This window comes from Vulpes vulpes, unplaced genomic scaffold (genome assembly GCF_048418805.1).
Source record: "Vulpes vulpes isolate BD-2025 unplaced genomic scaffold, VulVul3 u000000652, whole genome shotgun sequence".
Taxonomy (NCBI): domain Eukaryota; kingdom Metazoa; phylum Chordata; class Mammalia; order Carnivora; family Canidae; genus Vulpes; species Vulpes vulpes.
This window is the reverse complement of record NW_027325771.1, coordinates 981,294-1,003,038: the sequence shown is the minus strand read 5'-3', so window position 1 is coordinate 1,003,038 and position 21,745 is coordinate 981,294.

Sequence of the window (21,745 nt, the reverse complement as noted above, 5' to 3'; positions counted from 1 at the left end):
GGCTGCACTTTGGGTGAGAGGTTGGCAGGTGCCAGCAAAGGACAATCGGCTTTTAATGAAGCTCTGTCGAGACAGAAGCTGAGGAAGCACACCTCCTGATGAGGTTCTTTTTTAACACTCGTGTGTCTTCTGACTGCCCAACACACAATAACCGGACGCTGCATCAGGAGGACCGTGGTCATGAATCTTCCGCAGCACAAGAATTTCTTGTCCCATCAAGGTAGTAACGGGATTTTTCTCGGCAGTCCCTTGGTAAGTTCCTCTTAACGTGTCTTTAAGAGGAAGTTGATGTTACTATGGTGCTGAGGAACGTGATATCATAGGACGTGGTCTCCCCAAGTGAACACCCTCCACGCAAAATCCCCATTCTACCTGACACCAAAATTAATGCGGAATCATTTTCGTAAGGACCAGACTTCGAGTCCTTCACTTCCAGGAAGATTTTTGAATGCCGAGACGGAGCCTGTTAAGCATCGTTGCCATGGAGACCGCGTGAGAGTTGGATTAATTAAGGCCTGAACAGATGTTGTGAAGTGTGCAGGATACACCGTTTTCTGGTGGTAATTAAGGAGAGTACGTGTGTACGTGAGAGAGGCGGAAAAAAATAGAGACGATCAGAGGCAAAGCAGTCAGACAGGTAGATGTGCTTGGCTCAGGACACGTAACATTTCCTCCAGTGAAAGTAACTGCTGATAACTGCGCTGACACTTCTCTGTCTTTCCCTGCTCCCATGCCAGACACAATAATTGCTCGAAATGGCCAAGCAGCCCATCCATTATTCCTTCTTGGATCCGAGGTATAAGAATATATAAAAAAACATGTCCTTGGATCAGTAGGTTCAAATAACCCATCTGTGCACTCCGAAATCAAACTGGACTGCATAAATGGTTTTTAAGCTCCCTGGCAGGGAAGCCAGGCTTGCAGACTGGAGCTGCGTTAGTTGTCCAGCCCGCCAGGGGTATTGTCCTCTGTGAACTGGAGCAGCCAATAAAGAGTCTGGCCGCCCAGGGCCCTGGAGAAACTGCCAAGGGAATGCCTTCAAGATTAGAAAGTTAATGAAACATCCATCTGGTTCAGGTTCAATTTGAAGGACATTTGTTTTAGTTTGAAATAAATATGTTGATTTCCAAAACACCGTGTTTTCTCTCTTTTTTTTCCCCCCTTGAGTGATATTACTGTGAGGTTTAGGCTCAAGTTCAGCAAATTAGGTTCCATTTGAATCCCGCTTCGCAGATCCCCAGTGAGTCGTGTCCCCACATTGCATCCTCCCGGACTGTGCGAAGGAGACGGTGCAGTGAATTGTGCTGAGACTTTCTTGCTGGACTGGCAGCAGTTGGACTAGAACTGGTGGCTTTTGAAGCATGATTTGGTTGGTTGGTTGGTTGGTTGGTTGGTTTTGGGCCTCCCAGCCGTGCAAGCGGTGTTGTCTGAAAATGGGGAATCAGAAAGCCTCACAAGAAGTGCTTGGTTTCCCTGGGCCCAGTGTCCTAGTGGCTCAGACCCAGCCTCTTCTTACTCCCAGACCCTGGAGGGGAGTCAGAGTGGAAGGAGGTCGTGGGGGTCAGGGAGCGAGAGAGAGGGAAAGGCAAAGCTGCCTCCCGCCGGAACTGTTGCCAGTCCTGCCATGCCACTCATGATATCTTGGTTCGGGCTGTGAGTGGGATGGTTTCCTTCTTCCCTTTAAGGAGACGAAGGCTGCAGGCCACACTATTACATGTTGGAGAAGGTCAGACACCTGACACTTGTGGGTTATTGCGAGCTGTAGAGATAGGGAAATGGGGACAGACTGGCTCAGCGTGGATCCACCATTGTCCTGGAGAAGAGCTCAGGTTGGCAGCTTCATTTTGCATGTCCTATCCAGGTGTGACCTGCTGTGCCCTCACCCTTAAAGTTGATTGTTAAATTTGTTGTGTTTTTCACCTTTCCTCTTATCTGAGGATGATCTCCACTTATCTCACGGAAGAAAAGCATTTACAGAGGCTACAGCCGTAGAAAGGATGAGTGCTTGCTGTTTGAATCAACTGTAGTTTGTTTCTTTGTCTCTGGTTATTAAAAAGAAAAGTTGACTTAAGAAACAATACAGGGCAGCCCGGGTGGCGCAGTGGTTTAGCGCCGCCTGGAGTCCCGGGATCGAGTCCCACGTCGGGCTCCCTACATGGAGATGCTTCTCCCTCTGCCTGTGCTTCTGCCTCTCTCTCTCTCTGTCTCTAAGAATAAATAAATAAAATCTTAAAAAAAAAAGGAAACAATACAGATGAACATATGAAGGGGGAAAAGTGTGAGAGAGGGAGGCGAACTGTAAGAGCAGACTGGGGGTTGATGGAGGGAGATAGATGGAGATGGGCTGAATAGTGATGGGCATTAGGGACGGCATTTGTTTTTTGTTTTTTTGTTTTTTTTGTTTCAATTTTATTTATTTATTCATGAGAGACATACAGAGAGAGGCAGAGACCCAGGCAGAGGGAGAAGCAGGCTCCCTCCAGGGAGCCCGATGTGGGACTCGATCCTGGGACCCCAGGGTCACGCCCTGAGCCATTCACAGACAATGCTCAACCACTGAGCCAGCCCCGCCGGGTGCTCCAGGGAGGGCACTTGTGATGAGCTCTGGATGTTAAATGTAAGTGATGTATCACAGAATTCTACACGTGAAACCAATTTTACCATAGATTTTAGCTAGAATTTAAATAAAAATTTGGAAAAAAAAAAAAAAGAAAAATCACCTTTAAAAATATAATTCTTTTATACTTTTTTCTTTTCCCCAGCATATACAGGTAAAGGGGAAATATATTCTGGGTAATTTGTTTCCCGAAAAAGAAATTGGGGAGTCAGGGGATCCCTGGGTGGCTCAGCGGTTCAGCACCTGCCTTCAGCCCAGGGTGTGATCCTGGGTCCCAGGATCAAGTCTCGTGTCGGGCTCCCTGCATGGAGCCTGCTTCTCCCTCTGCCTGGGTCTCTGCCTCTCTCTCTCTCTCTATCATAAATAAATAAATAAATCTTAAAAAAAAAAGAAATTGGGGAGTCAGAAAATGAAAGAAGAGCAACAGTGGTCTGACGCCTTTGGAAGGACATCTGTTAAGTGCATCAGTAAAAGAGCAATGATGGAAACCTTGAAACAAATAATAAAAGTGGAGGCAGTAGAGAACATTCATTGAAGAGGAACAGTCTACTTTTCCCTTAAATTGTCAAATTTTGGAGTGTTTTATGGTCGTTAAAATGTTAGCACGTGTCCCTTGCGGGTGTGCACACACACGCTGTTTGTGATCACTTCAAGGTACTTGCTGCCTCAGCAGCAGACCCGACGCTGCTCCGTCCGCGTGTCCTTCCCTGTGCTGGTGCGAGGGCAGAAGAGCGCAGCTGCCGCCGGGCTGTGGACGTGACCCAGAACCCTCGCAAGCCACCAAGGCGAATAAGCACCGAGACAACATATAACTATTTCCTGCTAAGCGTCGGCCGGTGGTGCAGGGTTTAGGTCCTCCTGTGCATCCACCCAGGACAAATCTCGGTCATGCTTGGGACTCTGCTTGACGTGAGTAGAGCCCCCGTCCTGAGACCCTGCCCGCCAGGGTCACACGCAGCCAGGCCGGGGAACAGTGCAGTGAGCCCCCCAAGTGAAGTGAGCAGCCCTGCATCCACTTCCAGGAGTCGGGGTCAGTGGGGAGACTCCTGGGAAGGGAGGGGTGAGGACAGACTTGGTGGCTGGCAAAGAATTTTGGTTTGGTTTTGGTCTAGTGTGGGGACTTTGGAGATTGGTGGCTTCGCCTCATCCCAGCAGGGCACAGGTAAGAGCCCGCCCCAGGAGCGGTGCGGAATCGCGTGGAGGCCTTAGTGGTGTCGTCGGGGTGACTGGGGACAATTAGCGGCATTCGGTGGAGGGGATGAGGGAAGTTGGAGGTCTGGCCAACGGCCCCCTGGGAACGCCGACCCAATTCCAGGGTGTAGAGCGTTTCACTCACTCCCAGTGTAAACCCCACGGTGGTAAAGCGTTTAAGGCCTTTTATCTGTCAGTCAAAAGTGACTCTGCTTACATACTGGTAATTCGGAGCATCTTCATTTTTCATCAGAGTTCAGATTTTTTTTTAAAGATTTTATTTATTCATGAGAGAGAGAGAGAGAGAGAGAGAGAGAGAGGCAGAGACCCAGGCAGAGGGAGAAGCAGGCTCCATGCAGGAACCTGATGTGGAACTTGATCCCGGGACCCCGGGGATCCCCAGGGACCTGGACTGAAGGCAGCGCCAAATTGCGGAGCCCCCCAGCCCCCGGGCGGCCCTAGAGTTCAGCTTTTTAAAGAGAGTATCATGGAAATTCAGAGGAGCCTTGGTGCAAGCATGCTTAGGAAAACGATTTCCTTGACATTGTCAACTAAGTGACAGACAAGACCGTCACAGAACTGAGGCTAAGGAGGCTCTGACATCCTTAGGAAACACCTTCTGACTTTAGCTGACATTTAAATTGAGAAACCCCGCCATGTAGTGAGGAGCGAATGGGTTCGGGAAGCGTGGACATGAGATAATGAGGCTGTGCCAGTCTGCCTGGTGAGGGGCGACAAATGCTCTATTCCTGGCCAAGAGCAAAAGCACCGAGGCGTGTTTCTGCGTCTGACCTGCAGGAATTTGCATCGCACAGAGACTGAGAGTCCTTCAAATACCGCCCCTCTCTGCTCGCTGCAGCACATTTCCATATTAACCTTGATAACAAACAGGAAAAAGACCCTGGTAGGCATTTTCGTGTGTCAGAGACTCTAATGGTTGCATTTTATTTTATTTTATTTTTTATTTTTTAATTTATTTTTAATTTTTTAATTTTTAAATTTTATTTATTTATTTTATTTTATATTTTATTTTATTTTATTTTGTTTATTTAATTTAATTTATTTTATTTATTTTTATTTTTTTTATTCTTTATTTATTTTATTTTTATTTTATTATTTTATTTTATTTTATTTTATTTTATTTTATTTTATTTTATTTTATTTTATTTTATATTTTATTTATTTATTCATGAGAGACCCAGAGAGAGAGGTAAAGACACAGGCAGAGGGAGAAGCAGGCTCCCTGCAGGGAGCCTGATGTGGGACTCAATCCCATCCCAGGGTCATGCCTGAGCCCAAGGCAGAAGCTCAACCACTGAGCCCCCCAGGCATCCCTAATGGTTGCTTCTTAAAATTTCCCATCGTGCTTTAGACACAGCAGCCTTGTGGACAGGCAAGCAAAAATTGGATCTTAAGTGGGTTGGTCCTGCCTTGACCTGCCAAATGTGGAAGGTTCCAAAGGCATAGGTCAGAAAGTTCAAGCAACCCAAACCCTCATTTGGAAATGGAGCATCTGTTTCGGGAAGCGTGCTTAGCTTGCTCTGTCTTGCAAGGAGGCACCATGTAACGGGACGGCGGTGGGAGGGGAGGACAGGCCCTGGAAACAGAGCTGCGGTCTCCTGGGTTGCCTCAGAACTCTAGCTAGTGCTTCAGCTCCCCCTTCACCCCCGTCCGCAATATGGTCCATCCCCTCACTCAAGACTAAGAGGCCTGTAAGAGGCCTTACCTTGAGGATCAACCCCAAGATGCTTCCAAATCCCTCAGAATGAAACCTCAGAATGGGGACGTTTATGTGGAAGTCAGGTTGACTTCCTTGGGGAAGCCCAATAAAAATTAACCGGAACGAGAGAACCCTTGTTTCCTTTCAACAAAAGGTAGATGCTCGTCTCATTTGTTAAGTGCGGATACAAGCGCAAGGGGCTATCCTACGAGGCACATCCACGGGTTGACAAAATTTGGTCAACCACGTGGTTTTACCTCTCAATCAGGTGCCATGCGTTGGTCTAAATGAGCTTCAGTTCTGACTCTTGTGATCAGAGCGGGAACAAGATACTGTGCCACGAAGTCAGCTCCTGGTGCTCCCCGCCAGAGAACACGCCGCTCCTGACCATGTAAAGAAATTCATTCCCTTGGAAACCGGGCGTACCAACAGACGCCAAAAGGGGGGTAAGGCAGAGCAGTCCCTTTGGTCCTCGAAATGTGGTGTGTGTTATCCTAATTGGACGCTTTCTAAACAGATCTTTGTGAAGGACCCTTGGGGTATTTATCTTAATTTGCTCCTTGGAGAAATATTTAATTATCATTTTTTTTTTAGGTGCCGCTTAAGTTGGTTGCTGTTAAACTGTGTCTGAAAATAAATTCTTTCCTCCTGGATTTTGCCCCTGGGATCCATCAAGAGACTGGCTTTCAGGGAGCTTAATGAAAGACAAGGGTCCATCAACATTGTTTAAGGAGCTGTAGGAACCGAGCTAATTGCCAGAGGCTCTGCGCGCTGGCTGGCAGCTTCGTGCAGCCCACTGGGCGCCACTCTCTCACCCCTTGCTCCAACCCTGGCTGCAAGGAACAACAGGGCTTTGGGGGACCGTGGAGTACTGACTGCCAGTGACAAGCCTACTGATGGACCCATCTGGGCCACATCAGGTTCCAGATTAGCATCGAGGAATGGCTGTGGCCTAACTCCAGTGAGCAGAACCCCGTTGCTGGCCCTGCTCGTGGGCAGCGTTAGGGTTTACCTCCAGTCCGTTCAACTGGATTCATATTGAAGTCCCAAGTACTCCTCCAGGGGGAGCAATCTGAAGGTGCCACCTAAGTACGGGGCGCAGAGAAGGGACTTGAGGTTAACTCATCCCAGACTCATTGGACGGGAGCTCATCAGCTGCCGTACGCTGGAGAGAACCCCAGCCTTGCAGAAAAAAATGTAGCCCTGCCACCACCTCTGCTTCACAAAAATAGCTTATAGGGGATGGGGGCCACAGTAGAACCAGGGCCTTCCCTGAAGGCAAGTACCCCACAGTGTGGAGTGGTGATGGCGGGCCTGGGTTCTAGAACCACTTCTGTGACCTTCGGGGGGTCCTTGCTTGACCCTCCTGTGCCTCAGTTCTGCACTTGTCAGTGGGAGACGATAATAGTGTCTCCCCCATAAGGTTATTTTGAGGCACGTGTGAATCTCTTAGAGAGTCCACGGAAGACTCTCAGGCCACCTCCGTGGTCATAGGAATGGCCGTTATCAGGGCTTGCCTGCAGACGCTTGCTCTCCGCGGCGGTGTTCGCCATCCCCACCACCACCTCGAAATGACTTTTCGTCCAAGGTCCTTTTATCTGAGAAGCTGGAAGTAGATTGTGGACCCCACGTTAATTCTTACAACATCGTCAAGATGGGGAAATGGTGTGTAAGTGCCCAGGTCATCGTTTTTTGTTTGTATTAATTAATTAATTAATTAATCATTTAATTATCTATTTATCTATCTATCTATCTATCCCAGGTCAGCGTTAACTGGCTGGTGCTCTGGCCTTTTTCGGTCCTTCTCCTTTTCCCCGGGTGTTGGGCTCCTGAACGTAGTGACCTCACCTGGGAGGTGCTGCTGGCTAATTCGCCACCCCCGAGGAGGGAGGGTAAAGCCAGGGGGGGATGAAGAAAGTCTTAGGTTGTCATCGCTTGAAGATAATCATGACCTTTTTGGTTTTCCACTGGGGAACTTCTGCTGGAGTCACCATGGAAACCCCCAGGGCTGAAGGGGATAGCATTTGCCATTTCTCTGGCAGAGACTACGTCCGGCACTGCACTGATTTTAGTAGAAACATGGCCTTGCTGTCCCAGCGTGTGACGTGGGGAGGGACGGCGCCCACGGCTTGCCCGAGACCAAGTCGGTTGCCGTCCCTTTTCCTGAGCCCAGATTAGTGAGTCCTACAACAGACTTGGGGAGAATGGCGGCGTCTCCGAGGGCGGGGGCTTCTGGATGTGCCCCGCTTAAGGCCCGTAGGAGTTTGTCTTGGTCCTGCCATCTGACCCCGTGGATGCCCCGGTACGGTTCCTTGGGCCCAGGGCGGTGTGCTGCTGGACGGCACACGGAATGCCCGGATCCCTGCAGCGGGCTTGCAGGCCACCTGGGCTCAGCTCTCATGTTCCTTTGGGGCCTCCACAGGCTTCCACGGACTCCATAAAGAAGTCCACCTTGAATCCGTAGTTCGCATACGGTCAAAAGAAAAAGAAGACAGCAAAAGCTTGATCGACTCATTAATGGAACCCAGTGCCTTTTTTTTCTCTCCCCCACCTCCCATACCTTTTTCTTAAACCAGTGATTCTAACAGAATCAGTCCCTGTGTTATAGGGACCAAAGGTCTCATGCTCTTGAACCAAAATGACGTTGTCCCGTGGCCCTTGTTCCTTCTGCCCCCCATGCCCACGTTAGGGTGCTGCGTGCTTGGCTCCTTTAGCTGCTCCCTGCAGGCTGCCTCTGCCGTGTGGGCTGCCTACCCCAGGAACCGATAAACCCTGTTGATCCCAGTGCGGAGAGTGAGCCAAGAGCGGCATCCCAGGAGCCTGGGAGGTGTAGAGCCAGGAAGATGAAAGAGAGGAATGGGCCTTTGATTTCACCGGAGAAAGTTGGCGTGTCTGTGCAGGCTTCTCTACGGGATGACATAACGTGATTCCCAGTAGCAACATGTAATCTGGCTGCAGCGCTGTCCGCATCGCTCGGGTTCCCGCCGGGAAGAGCAGCGGGCGGACCGCGCTCAGCCAAATGCCTGCAGACGTTTCGGCCTCAGATGCACCCAATGTGTGTCCCTGCTGGCTGGCTCTTTGTGCCAAGTTCTGAAATTCATCTGTGTCAAGAAGGAAATGTTCTCCTTCTGCTTCTGTATGACCCTTCTGCTGCAACCAATTAATATGCTCCTTCACCAGAGCCATTTGCTGCCCCAGAAAGCTAATCTATTTTGAAAAAATAAGCTCTTTGGCCCTGAATGAGAAAGTCTCTGCCTCCCAAGACTTCTTTTCCAACCTGAAACTCAGAAATCACAAGCAAAGGAAGAGTTGTTCTAAGACCAAGCCGAACCTCCGGGACTTGCTTGCGATGAAACAGCTAGCTGTCTAACAAAACGGGTCGGTTGCAGCCAGCACAGTAAATTCAGGACCTCCAGTCGAGGCAAGTCTAGAATCTGGGTGGGAGATGGGCAAATAGACAAAGGATCCAAGCACGTGCTCCACATTCATTCTCCTTCCTCTGCCAGACTTGGTGTGGCTTCATGCTGGGAGCTGGAATTAATGACCAGGCCTGGGTCAGAGTCGAGATCTGGTCGGGGATGCATGGGTGGCTCGGTGGTTGAGCATCTGCCTTGGGCTCAGGGCCTGATCCCGGGGTCCTGGATCGAGTCCCACGTCGGGCTCCCCACATAGAGCCTGCCTGTCCCTCTGCCTGGGTCTCTGCCTCTCTTTCTCTGTGTGTGTCTCATGAATAAATAAATGAAATCTTTTTTAAAATAAAAGAATCAGATCCGGTCAGCATGCAAGGACTCCCATCCGTCGAGCATTAACGGTGTGCCCTGTCTTGTGCTAACACGTCACAGGCAGTATTTGTGCAGGTACTCTTGTTATCATCCTCAGGTTACTGTTGAGGACGCTGAGGCTCAGATGAGTGATGTGCTCAAGGTCATTCAGTGGTGGAGCCGGGATTAATTCCACCACCGTCTCCAGAGTCTGGGAATGGTGTTCAGCATATGCTCCACCGCCCGGTTAGTTAGACGTGCATAAAACAGCTCACTGGGGGGCTTGTACTGTAGGGTACGGAGAGCTTTCCATATATGTCTATGGCCACCTGCTCAGGGGGTGTTTGTTAGTGTCTTACTCTTGAATTTGATTCCAAAATGTGTATTATTCCTGAAAACTAGGAATAATAATAGCAGTTATTTATTGAGCATTTACTTGATGTGAGACATCATACCAAGGGCCTTAAAATCCATGATTTCGGGGATCCCTGGGTGGCTCAGCGGTTTAGCGCTGCCTTCAGCCTGGGGCGTAATCCTGGAGACCCGGGATCGAGTCCCGCATCAGGCTCCTGGCTTGGAGCCTGCTTCTCCCTCCTCCTGTGTCTCTGCCTCTCTCTCTCTCTCTCTATCATAAATAAATAAATAAATAAATAAATAAATAAATAAATAAATAAACAAATAAATATCTTTAAAAAAAATCCATGATTTCATCAATCATTACAGCTTGGTAGGTGTTACTGTCTCCATTTTACAGAAAACAGGCTTGGGGATGCAATGTAACCTGTCCAAGCTCACATGCTATTAGGTTGAACCATATGGAAATGCCATTTTATGGATCAAAACCGGTCAAATAGGGGATCCCTGGGTGGCGCAGCAGTTTGGCGCCTGCCTTTGGCCCAGGGTGCGATTCTGGAGACCCGGGATCAAATCCCACGTCGGGCTCCCGGTGCATGGAGCCTGCTTCTCCCTCTGCCTGTGTCTCTGCCTCTCTGTCTCTCTCTGTGACTATCATAAATAAATAAATAAATAAATAAACGGTCAAATACAGGTCGTTTTAAGTAGCGAAATTGGGGCTTGGGTCTGACACCTAACTAATTAGCAAAGGAATGGTCTGTGGAGAAGTTGGGCTCCGTTGTCCTTGGCATCTCCTGGAAAACAATGCTTCAGATCAAGGAGGAATAAACTGTCTGAAGCCACCTTTGATGGCTGTACAGTGCATGGACCCATACGTGCTTCTAGAATGAACAGATACCAACAGGGTTGGGATATTGTCTACGTGGTGCAATTCAAACTCAGCCCTTGGGTGTCCTACAAAACCCCTTTCCCCATCTTCTTGTTGTTTTATGCTCCTTCTGCTTGCCTGCAGCTGTGCCCTGTTACAGCCTCCTCTTCCTGTCCTTGGATTCACCTCAAACTTGTGCTTCCCTTGTCAGGACTTGTTTTGACCTGGCTCCTCCTTTGGGTTAGACCTGGGCATCAGGCTGCTGTGTGTGACTCATCCCCTCCCCTGGTTCCCACCTCTTGCCTTGCTTGGGGCCTATGTACCTTTGCTCTCAGTGCAGCCCTCTGGGGCTTCTGGCTCTTGCTCTCAGGCCCGGCCCTGCCTGGACACCTATTTACCCTGGAGCTGACCCTGATCTTCTCTCAGTTCCCAGTTTTCCATGCCAGCCACTTTTCTGTTCCAGACTCCAGCTGATCCAGCCTCCCAGTGTGTGGGTGGGGAAGGACAGACTTTGAAGGTGTTAGTGATAAGTTGGGAGGAGGCAGGAAGGTCGGCTAGCTCTGTTTGGTTCCCACGAGGAGGAACGAGGTCTTTGGGGAGCAGGCACCTCTAGCAAAGGCCATCAGAAGCTGGTGGCTATGGTTTCAGGGAGAGGACAGCGATGGTGAGAAAGTAGGGGGGTGGGGGGGGGGAGAAGGGAGAAAAATACAGGAATCAGGTTCTGTTAGGTGCCCAGGTATGCGAGTCTCTTAAAAGCTTAGTCATCAGTGGAAACTACCACCAGGCTGAAGAACGAAGCAGATGATGCCCCTAAGGACAGAGGTGGGAAGAGGAGGAAGCTGATTCCCACAGTTTGAATAAAAAAGGGAAAATATATTAGGTCTTCTTTTTTTTTCTTGGAACCAAAGCAGAACATTTCTTCCTCCTGGCTAGCCCAAGCATTTGGCTTCATCTTTATGAGTTAGTTAATTAAAGGGGTGGAAATTTTTAAAGATCTCAGAACAAGGGCCCCAAGGAGAGTGTTGCTGGAAGGTTTTAGCAAGGGGGAAAACAGTCAACTTTATTGGAAAATGAAAAGGATCGCAGTAGATAGATTTGGTGTATTGGAGAGGAGGCTAATAGTGATGTGTATAAATAATAATGATGATAATAATAATAATAAATAAATTTAGGGCTTTTTTAATACCCGGCAGCTGTAGGACTACACAGTTGATCCTATACACGTTTAGGGACGAATACGTCAAGGAAAGGCCTTTCCCCACAGCGTTCGATCATTCTTCCCTTCTCTGAAGCACAACTACACAGATGGGCTGCGGTCACACAACTGGGGCATGGCAGTGAAAGGACACTTTGGGGATAACCGGAGTAGAAATTATAATTGGGAGCGGCAGGTTTGGAGAGCAACAAGGACAAGACGATGAGCTCCGGACAGCTGGAATCCCTTGGCTTCCCGGTTGATAGCCCCTTGGGGCTGCGCCGCTAGCTCTAAGCAGGCCTGACGGAATTTCCCTGAGCCTGCCTCCGCCGCAGAGGTCGGCAGAGGTCACAGGGGACATGGGTCCTTTCGTGAGAACGTTGGTAAGAGCTTTGACCAGCGGTTTAAGAAATGAGCTTTGGAGCCAGATGCCTGGGTTTAAATCCTGTCTCTACCGCTTTCTACCACTTTCAACAGGTCTCTATCTTCTCCGTTTCATCAGCGGTAGACGCCGGGAAGTCGCAGCTAGCTCACGGGATTCAGTAGCAACACGTACTTAGGGAACATGCTTAGTGCGGGGCTTCATTCATGCAAAATACTGGAGAACCCCACGATGACGCTGCTGATTCTTAGTTTGAGAGGGTTGATCGCAAACAACGATGCTTGTTTTCAACCCCAGCAGCCTTCCTTACTTCTCTGCATTGAACCTTTCGATCTCCAGATGCTCTTCAGAAAGCTGGGTTTTCCTGCAGATACTGGGCCTCCGATTGGCTTCCCGGAGGCGACCAGGTGCCTGCCGGCTCTTCCTCACACGCCTCCGGAGCAGGGTTCCTTGCCTCGCCGCCTGCCTCACTCCTGGGGCCGCCGGCGCTGCCTGTGCTGACCAGGCACACATGAGAGACGCACCTGCCGAAGGCCCCCGTCTCCCTCCCCCGGAGCTGGAGCGGAGAGACACCTCTGTCCCTCCGTCCTTCTGTCGTCCCCCCGAGCTGGAGTGGAGAGCACACCTCTGTCCCTCTGTCCTTCTATCGCGGTGATAGGAGGACGACCCACGGCCGAGTAGCTCTGTGTCACTTCCTGCTGGAGCATCGGACACTATAAGGTGCAGCCTTTAGGCAGCAGTGTGATTGAACCGGGGAGCAATTTAGGGCCTGGTTTTCTGAGACTGTTACCCAATCCTTCTTTAATGGAAAATATTTAGTTTCTATTTACTGGAAGTGATACGTTTCAGAACTGTGGTTCAGTTGGACCACAGTCATTAAAACATGCCGGAGCATTCCATAAGCCTGTGGTTCATGAGCGCTAGACTCCGGTGGCTCTGCTTTCTGTCTCGTGATGTCCAGTCCTGTCTGTGTTGTGTGTGAAAGAGGAGGGGTCGCGGGAGCTTTGGAGGCAATTTGTGTCGGCATCACACAGACTTAAGGAGCTGGCGTGGGTCAGTGAGGATCCGCCAGCAGGTTTATTTCATTCTGCGTTCAAGCGTGGCAACATTTATAGCTTGACTCCAAGTGGATCGTGATTTTAAAAGGATGGTCATCAAAAATATAAAAATAAAAGAATAAAAGGATGGTTATCTCCTGAACATTATTTTCTTATGTTTTTGCAGCTGAACATACATAACTTTGTGTCGATTCAACATAGTCATTATCTCCAGATTATTAGTCCTCCACTGTAAGAATTTTTCAGATAACTGAAACTTTATTCCCTTTAAGGGTAAAAACATATTTATTTCAATCATTTAATGAAAATCTTTTTTAAGCATAAAACATATTCCTCTGACATACTAAGTGGTAATTCTCAGGGATCCCTGGGGGGCTCAGCGGTTTAGCGCCGCCTTCGGCTCAGGGCGTGACCCCAAGGTCCCGAGATCGAGTCCCACGTCAGGCTCCCTGCATGGAGCCTGCTTCTCCCTCTGCCTGTGTCTCTGCCTATCTCTTTGTCTGGGTATCTCATGAATAAATAAAAATAAAATCTTTTTTAAAAAGTGATACTTCTCAGTACAGGTTAACCATTTCTTGATAAGTCAGAGTGAGTGTGATACCGCACCATCGTTGTACTGATTGAAAACTGGCCTAAGGGGTATTGAGGTCCCTTCCTTACATGGCTGTGGGGGGCAGTGCCTTTGGAATTCTGAATTTTAGACTATTTCTTGTATCCTTCCTTGCTATCATACTGTTGGCGTAACTTCTTGCATCTATCAGTGGGCCTGCATCTGTGCTTGCTCCTTCAATCAACTGTCCCTACTCAATATGGGATTAAGGGACCGGATAACTAATCTCAGTGAACTTCTAAGTCAAGCAAGCGTAGTCTCTGAGTGAGGCTTTCTTAGGAATAAAACATTGACATTTTAGTACATGGCTCTGTGAAATCTCGTGTGGCTGTTCTTCTAGCCTTCTGAGCTTGTTTTGGTGTTTTCCGGAAGTGTTCTCCATAGGAGAGGCTGCAAGGTGTTTGAATTTTAGGTGATTGGGATGTTGCTGTACCCTTGGGAGAACAGTCTTCTCGTTTAGCTTAGTCTGCTCGTGTGTCTCTCAGCTCCTGCAGCAAATGGTGCAGGTCTTTCTGATTTCTGAGCAGTCCTGCCCATTTTTATCGCGCCCCTGATTCCCTAAGGGTGTAACTTTGATGCCTACCACACAGTAGTTTATTATACACAGTCGACCCCCGGAATTCACCAGGGATCTATTCTAAAGCATTAGCAAATCCTCAAAATTGCAAACATTATTATGACATAAACGTAATCCCTTACACAATGCAATAAAATGCGAATCAGAAAGATTTAAGTGTTCCTTTAGACCTTTAATGACTCTACGTATAGGACTTTAGTTACTTATAAAGCTGGATTGCTTTCTTTTGGGGGCCGTTTCTTAGAAATAAACAAACTTTTATTAATTGACCGCCATCGCTGCATGGGCCCTGCAGAGGGAAACGGAGCCCGGTTTGGAGATCGATTCTTTGGATGACACTGGTACTCAACGTTCAGCTCGCGGACTCCTTGCTCACGCCAGGCTCCCACGTAGAATGATTCAAGTTTGTATTTGCAAAAAATACAGTCCCATGGACCAGGACAGCAGCCTCACATGCTTAGAGGACCAGGTAAGCGAGGGACGCAATCCACATTCTAGAATGTACTCTGCCTACATTTCCATTCTCGCCTCTTGTAGGCACAGCCTTCCGCCAGCAGCGTCGGCGGGAGTGGTGCAGGGCTCTTCTGTGTGCTCACACCCTCTCCTCCGGGGTCTTCCTAACCACTGGAGGCTGACACCTGCCTCCCCAGGTTCCTGGCAACAAGGAGCCGACACGTGATGGAGCTTTGGTGGATGGGACACAGGCAGGAGTCTGTGGGAGGCTTTTGGTCCTTTTTCTGTCTTTCTGCCTGAAATACGGGAAATGCTTTCCAACCATGAGCAAGAGGAGGACACAAGAGATGGTGCAATAGCAGGTGACAGGAGTCCAGGGCTCCGACAGCCTCGTGGCGCTGCTCACCTTCTTACTTATTTAAGCCACTATTGTTTGCACTTCTGTTCCGTGCAGCTGGGTGTATTCCTGGTGGGTTCCCTGCTCATAGTTCTTAGCACGGCTTACTTCACGATGGAACACGAAGCTGTAATCTATGACTCGGGCACACTTTTTCATGTTAAACACAGGGGGATCATCTTCCTTTCTCCGAGAAATGTTCCCATCTTTAAAAAAAAAAAAAAACAAACAAAGCAAAACGACATAGACCTCTTAGTCTGTTTTCTGATCTGTTTTTTGGAAAAAAAAAAAAGACTTGTTTTTAAGAATTCCTTTTTTTTTTTTTTTTATAAGAGTGGAAAGATGATAAATGTTAGTGGTAAGTGCTGGAGAAAATATAGGAAATGCTGAGTACTGTGGAAAAACGGACAGTTCAACCACTGGGATCTTTGTAATGGAGATAAGGATCCAGCATTGTCTCCCCCCCCCCCCCAAAAAAAAGAGAAATGTATTTCATTTTTATTTTTTAAAATATTTTATTTATTTATTCATAAGAGACACAGAGAGAGGCAGAGACCCAGGCAGAGGGAGAAGTAGGCTCCATGCAGGGAGCCCGACACGGGACTCGATCCCAGGACCCCGGGGTCACGCCCTGGACCAAAGGCAGCGCTAAACCACTGAGCCACCCGGGCTGCCCCATATTTCATTTTTAAAGAAAAGCTAGAAATATATTTGTGATAGGTCCTATTTGTACAAAATTCTTGGCAGCTAATGTTCAAATTGTTAAGCACCCTGCGAGGCAACACTGTAGGGTGAGCTACACTTGTACGCCTGCCGGCGCAATTTGACAAGTTGCCAGTTTGCAGCCTGTTTCTTGGGGGCAGTCGCTGAAAATGCACATCGGAGAACTCTGAGAGTCCCTCACGCTACCTTCCAGTGTTATTTCATCAATAAAAATCTTAGCTTTCCAACTCATTCCTTGGGAGCAACCTAGAAGAAAGGAGCGGCCTGTATTTTTTCATGTCCCTCAAGATATCTTCCCCGCGGCTCTCTGGTGGGTCTTTGCCGGATATTTTTCAAGGAAACACGATACCCTGGTGCCCGGCATTGACACGCATTTATAGGGTGTTAACAGAGGGCGTGACACCATGAGAAACACAAAAGAGTGTGGGAAAACCCGAAATAAACCGAAGAAGCCGTGGTGGTTCCCTGCCGGTGAGTGGAGGTGCCCGCCCTCCCGTGACCTGGCGATTCATGCGGCCCAGTGGCCGCGGGCTGGCGACCCGAGCGAGGAGTGTTGCACAAGTTGCGCACATACGCCCTGGAGAGTGGGGAGTAGATGTGTTAGGACTCAGGGGAGACTTGCAGGGTGTGATCCTCAGCAAGGCCGTGACTAGAAGGAGGCCCCACGGGTGCCGGAGGAAAAAATCCAAGCCGACAGAGGAGCAAGAAACCCCCTTCCTAAAACCATCCGAAAACTGTCTTTTCTCAGACATGGTGGCAGATCATCTCCGCACCAAGTGTTTATTTGTGTACACATAGCTTGTGTCTTGACAGGTTTGGTGAAAATGGGAAGCGTGAACGCCGAGACCCCGCCAGATACGTGTGCTGAGCGTTAGAGTGATCCCCGCGGTGACGGCCGCGCGCCGACCGGGCCGTGAACACCTCGGGTCGGGTGTGAAATCCCGAGCACCTTGGGGCGTTTGACAACTCTGGGATGTCGCCGGGGATGGGAAATTAAATTTAATGCTGTACGTGGAACAGCCCGCCAAGCGCCCGAGGAATGTGGAACGAAAGCTCAGGGAGCCACACGTCTCCAGAAAAACCCCCAACTTGACCGGCAGCAGGTGCACGCTGGGTTCCTTGAGCTGCAGCGGGCGGGGAGTCGCATTTTCTGCATTCGTTTCATACCTGTGATGGTTTCCACAACTAATGGTTCCGGCTTTTGTGGGGTGCTCGGTAGTCACGGGTGATACCATGACACGGATAATAAGATGGGGTGAAGGCCGGGAGTGGCCAGGGCAGCTGCTGGGACAAAGGCCAGTCACCCCATCTCCCGAGGTGCCCAGCCAGACCCACGTACACACCTACGGGAACCCGTCACCCCACCCACTTGCCTGGCCTGTCTGGGAGCTCGAACCGGACCCCCCTCACTCTCTCTCCGTCTCTTTCCCTCTCTCTTTCCCTACTAAATACATGCCTACATCCATACTTAAAAAAAGATTTACCGTGGAAGCAGACGCCCTGCTCGAGTCCTGTCTCTGTTACGTGACCTGTTAGGCTTTAAGACCTTGGGCATGTGATGTGGCCTTTTTTTTTTCCCCCAAGATTTTATTTATTTATTCATGAGACAGAGAGAGAGAGAGACACAGGCAGAAGGAGAAGCAGGCTCCCTGCAGGACTTGATTCCGGGACCCGGGTCACCCCCGGGTTACCCCCAGGCCGAGGCAGGCACTCAGCCACCAAGCCCCCTGGGCCACCCGTGGACACTCGGAGCTCAGCCTGGCGGCCTCGTGGGTGGTGCATGTGGCACAGCTTCCTGGGGGGCTGCAGGGTTGCGGGTGGTCATGCGGGCAGACGGCTGGGTTGCCTGGCGCGTGACGCCCACACCACGGCTGCCTGGTATGTGGCGGCTGTGACAACACTGTGTTGTGCAGCTGGCTGTGGAGATGCAAGGCGGCCCGTCTGCAGTCGCTGCGTGGGCTGCACTGAGGTCACCTGTGGCCCAACCTGCGGCCCCGGGAGGCCCTGCCCACGGAGCTCGCGGTGAGCGTTGCTGTGGCTTTGTGTCCTCGGAGCCCACGTGCGCCCCGGTAATGGCTGGCGTCCCCCGGAGGTGTGGACTGGGACCAGGAGGGGTGTCTGCGGGGCTCCAGGAGGCCCAGAGTGTGATCCGACACCGCGGCCTACAGCCCCCCTACGGGCGGACACATGTGCTGGCCTCTCCTGAGCTCCCGCACTCGCCGAGCCAGCTCTCTGCCACCCGTCACCCCTGTCACCGCTGCCACCTGGCCTTCCCCTGCTGCTGCATGCACCCCTGCTCCCGATCCCGCTGAGGGCCAAGCCCAGGAGATGGGAACCTGGGCCACGTGCAGGTACAGCTGTTGGCCCAGGGGAGGGCGGCCGCCCATCTAGCCTGGGATGGTGCCTGGGATGTTTTCTTTTTTTTAAAGATTTTATTTATTTATTCATGAGACCCAGAGAGAAAGAGAGAGAGAGAGAGAGAGGGAGAGAGAGAGAGAGGCAGAGACACAGAGAGAAGCAGGCTCCATGCAGGGAGCCTGACATGGGACTCGATCCCGCAACCCGGGGTCACGCCCTGGGCCCAAGGCAGGCGCTGAACCACTGAGCCCCCCGGGGATCCCACCTGGGATGGTTTTGAGAAAACTCCCGCCGGTCAGAGAAAGACGGCCGGAGATGATTTTCCTGGGATGTTGCTGATGATACCGAGGCCCGGGAATTACCGACGACCAACCAGGCAAACAACAAAGCCGACTTCCTTTGAGAGGGTGGCAGAGAACGTGCCAGCTGGCGGTCCCCTTGGGATCGAGACGCGCATGAAGCCAGCCATCTTATTGGAGTCTGTGCCTCTCTAGCCACTCCGTGCTTTCTAGAAAACAATTATGTCAGAAAATTTCATTAATTTTATGTCTTTGGGTAATTCACTGACTGTAATTGGTTTTGAGAGTGTGGTGATTGCAGAGCCGCTGCGGGTAAGCGCACAAATGAAAACAACCTTTTCTCGGTGCGATGAAATGTAATTGAATGATGACTCCAATTTTTAATAACCCCAGAACATGAACGCTTGGGGAATGCAACTATTGCTGTTGGTGACAAGATCGCGCAGGACCCAAGCACGCATGAGGCCCCAGGGCGATGGAAAAGTGGGGACCATCGCGTTTGCCCAGAAATGACACCGACAGGAATAATAACAGCTTATGATGTACTGAGAGCTGGGTACTATTCTGAAATGTTTGTGTTTAACTCATAGAATCCCCACAATCGCCCTTCTAGCTAGACGGTATCCCAACGTCCATTTCATACATGTGGAGAGCAAGGCCCAGAGAAATTGAAAAATGTACCTAAAACTTCACGCAGTAAAACCAGTCAGAAGAATATTGGCAACACGCCCTCCCCGCAGTGACCAGACATGAGACACGTTGGTTTCCTACCCATTTTCTTGACTACTTGGGTTTTCACTTGGCTTCCGTCCTTTTCCGTAAACACACCCCCTGTGTTAGGTTGAACCATTTGAAGTGACCTTTTTTTTTTTTTTTTTTTTTACAAGACATCATTGATTCGCAGTTCCAGATGATTGAACCTAATACTCCATGCTCCAGGGGTGTCCTTCTTAGTTAATTTAATGAAGACAATTTAAAAAAAAAATTAGGGCAGCCCCCGCGGCGCAGCGGGTTTAGCGCCACCTGCAGCCCAGGGCATGATCCTGGAAACCTGGATTCGAGTTCCGTGTCGGGCTCCCTGCATGGAGCCTGCTTCTCCCTCTGCCTGTGACTCTGCCTCTCTCTCTCTCTCTCTCTTTCTCTCTCTCTGAATAAATAGAAAAAAAATTTAATGAAGACAATAAACACATTCCGTTTTCCTGATTGTGGCCATCTCTTCAGGAGGAAGACGCATGATCAATGTACTTTAATCCAATCAAGACAAATCTTAGGACTCTCGCCCGGAACATTAGGATGGACGTCATCGCATGTAGATAAAAGGTCCAGAACTCTGTAGTTGTCTTGGTAACAGCCGAAGAGAGTCCAGGGAGATTCCACTCCCATCCATCCATAGCCCAGGGAGGCACACGGGGAAGTGCTGGGACCTTGTTCGCACCACACCTGATGGCTGATCTCCCCGCTTCTTCATTTAGATGAGCTGGTCAGTCCTTTTTTTATAAGGCAACTCAGCTGGCAATTGGTTTGAGTTCTTGTTCCAGTGGCAGTTTAGTCCTTTTTGAGTGGAAACAGATGAAAGAGGATCCCGTTTTGCATTTGACCCAAGTGGCAAAGACGCCCAACGAGAGGGAGTCTCCTAGACTTCCCAGGCTTGGCAGAGGAGGCCTTAGACTGGACCCCGCAGAGCCCCCTCAGGCCCTGGAGTTTCCAGATGCTCATTTCTTGCCACAAAGTGGGGTTTGTGTGTGTGTGTGTGTGTGACCTCCTTTCATGTCAGGCGCGCATGCTTATCAGTCTGCAAAATGAGGTGTCGCTCTTTGCAGAACAGGGTGGAGTATCTCTAAGCCATCTCCAGCTCAGGCTTGGAACCTGCCTGCAGGAATTGTGTTTTCCCAGCCAATGGTCAGTCACCCGTGCCAAACAAAGTGGTTCATGTAGACTAGGAGAGTTGCCAATAAGATAAGACATGGCTATCACATTTCACCCTTGAAAGTTCTTCCTCCCTTTTTTCACTCTGGGATTGATGCGTCTTGAGTTTCAAGATAGGAGACGGTGCCCCCCCCTCCCCGCCGGAGGAAATTTATAAGGCCACTTCCCAGGGCAGTTTCCAATGTTTAGCCATAAATATTTTCAAGAGGGATAAAAGAAGGGACTCGCAGTACCTGGGCCCTGGGAAGGAGCTCTGCCGCCGGCCAGGGAGTGTGGGAAGGCAACCGAACACTTTCCTTTCCTGTTTGCCCCCAGGGAGGGTGGGAGGCGGGCGGATGGCTGCTGTTGAAAGCGCCGAGCACCGCCCCCGCCCTCCCAATTTGTACTTAATCTCTCTAGACGCGTATGTTCTTTCATTGCCAGGCCCGGATCCACGACAATAGTTTCCATTTTCTCCCCATCTCCCTCGCAGTGAGCAACAAAGGAAAGACATTCTCGGAGCCCATGAAATGTTTTTATTGAAACCCTGTTCTCTGGAGAGAGATTGAGGAAGCGATTTAAGCAACCTTATTACAAAATAAAAATGTATCCTGCTACCCCATGACAGGAAATGCGAGAAAGAGAGACAAGCCCATAAAAAAAGAACACTAAGGAGCAAAAAAAAAAAAAGTTAGCAAAAACACTGGGAACAAAAGAGAGATGTTAAGTAATTACGCAAAGGATGCAAAAACAGCAGGAGACTCAAAAAGGATCTTTAAAAAAAAAAGTCTACGCATAATATTGCAGCAGGGGAGACCTTGCCGAGGATGGAGGATGCCATGCATTTTACATTTCATATATATATTTTTTTTACATTTCATATTTTCTAATTGACACGATTGCTCCAGCTGTGTGCCGTAGCCGGCAGGGCCTCCCGGACGCTGCACCTACGGGGTGCTCCCGACATGCAGAGCCCTTGGCCTAGCCAAGGGAAGATTTCAGGGGTTTCACACGTTGTTTGCATCACGCTCGTCACGCTAAACCGTAATTCAGTGGCATCTAAATAAACCCGCTCATTAAGGAAGCTGATCAAAAAACCGACGTGCCTGAGCCCGGCATCTAGACCGCCCTCCCCGGGGCCCCTCCTCTGGCTGGATAACCCGGGAGGCCGGAGTCCTTGGCAAGTGTGCCTGCCGGGCTCTTTTGTAAGGAGTTTCTTTTTTCTCTTTTTCCATTGTTTCCGTAGGCTTGGTTGTGGCGTTGGTTATTGACGGCCA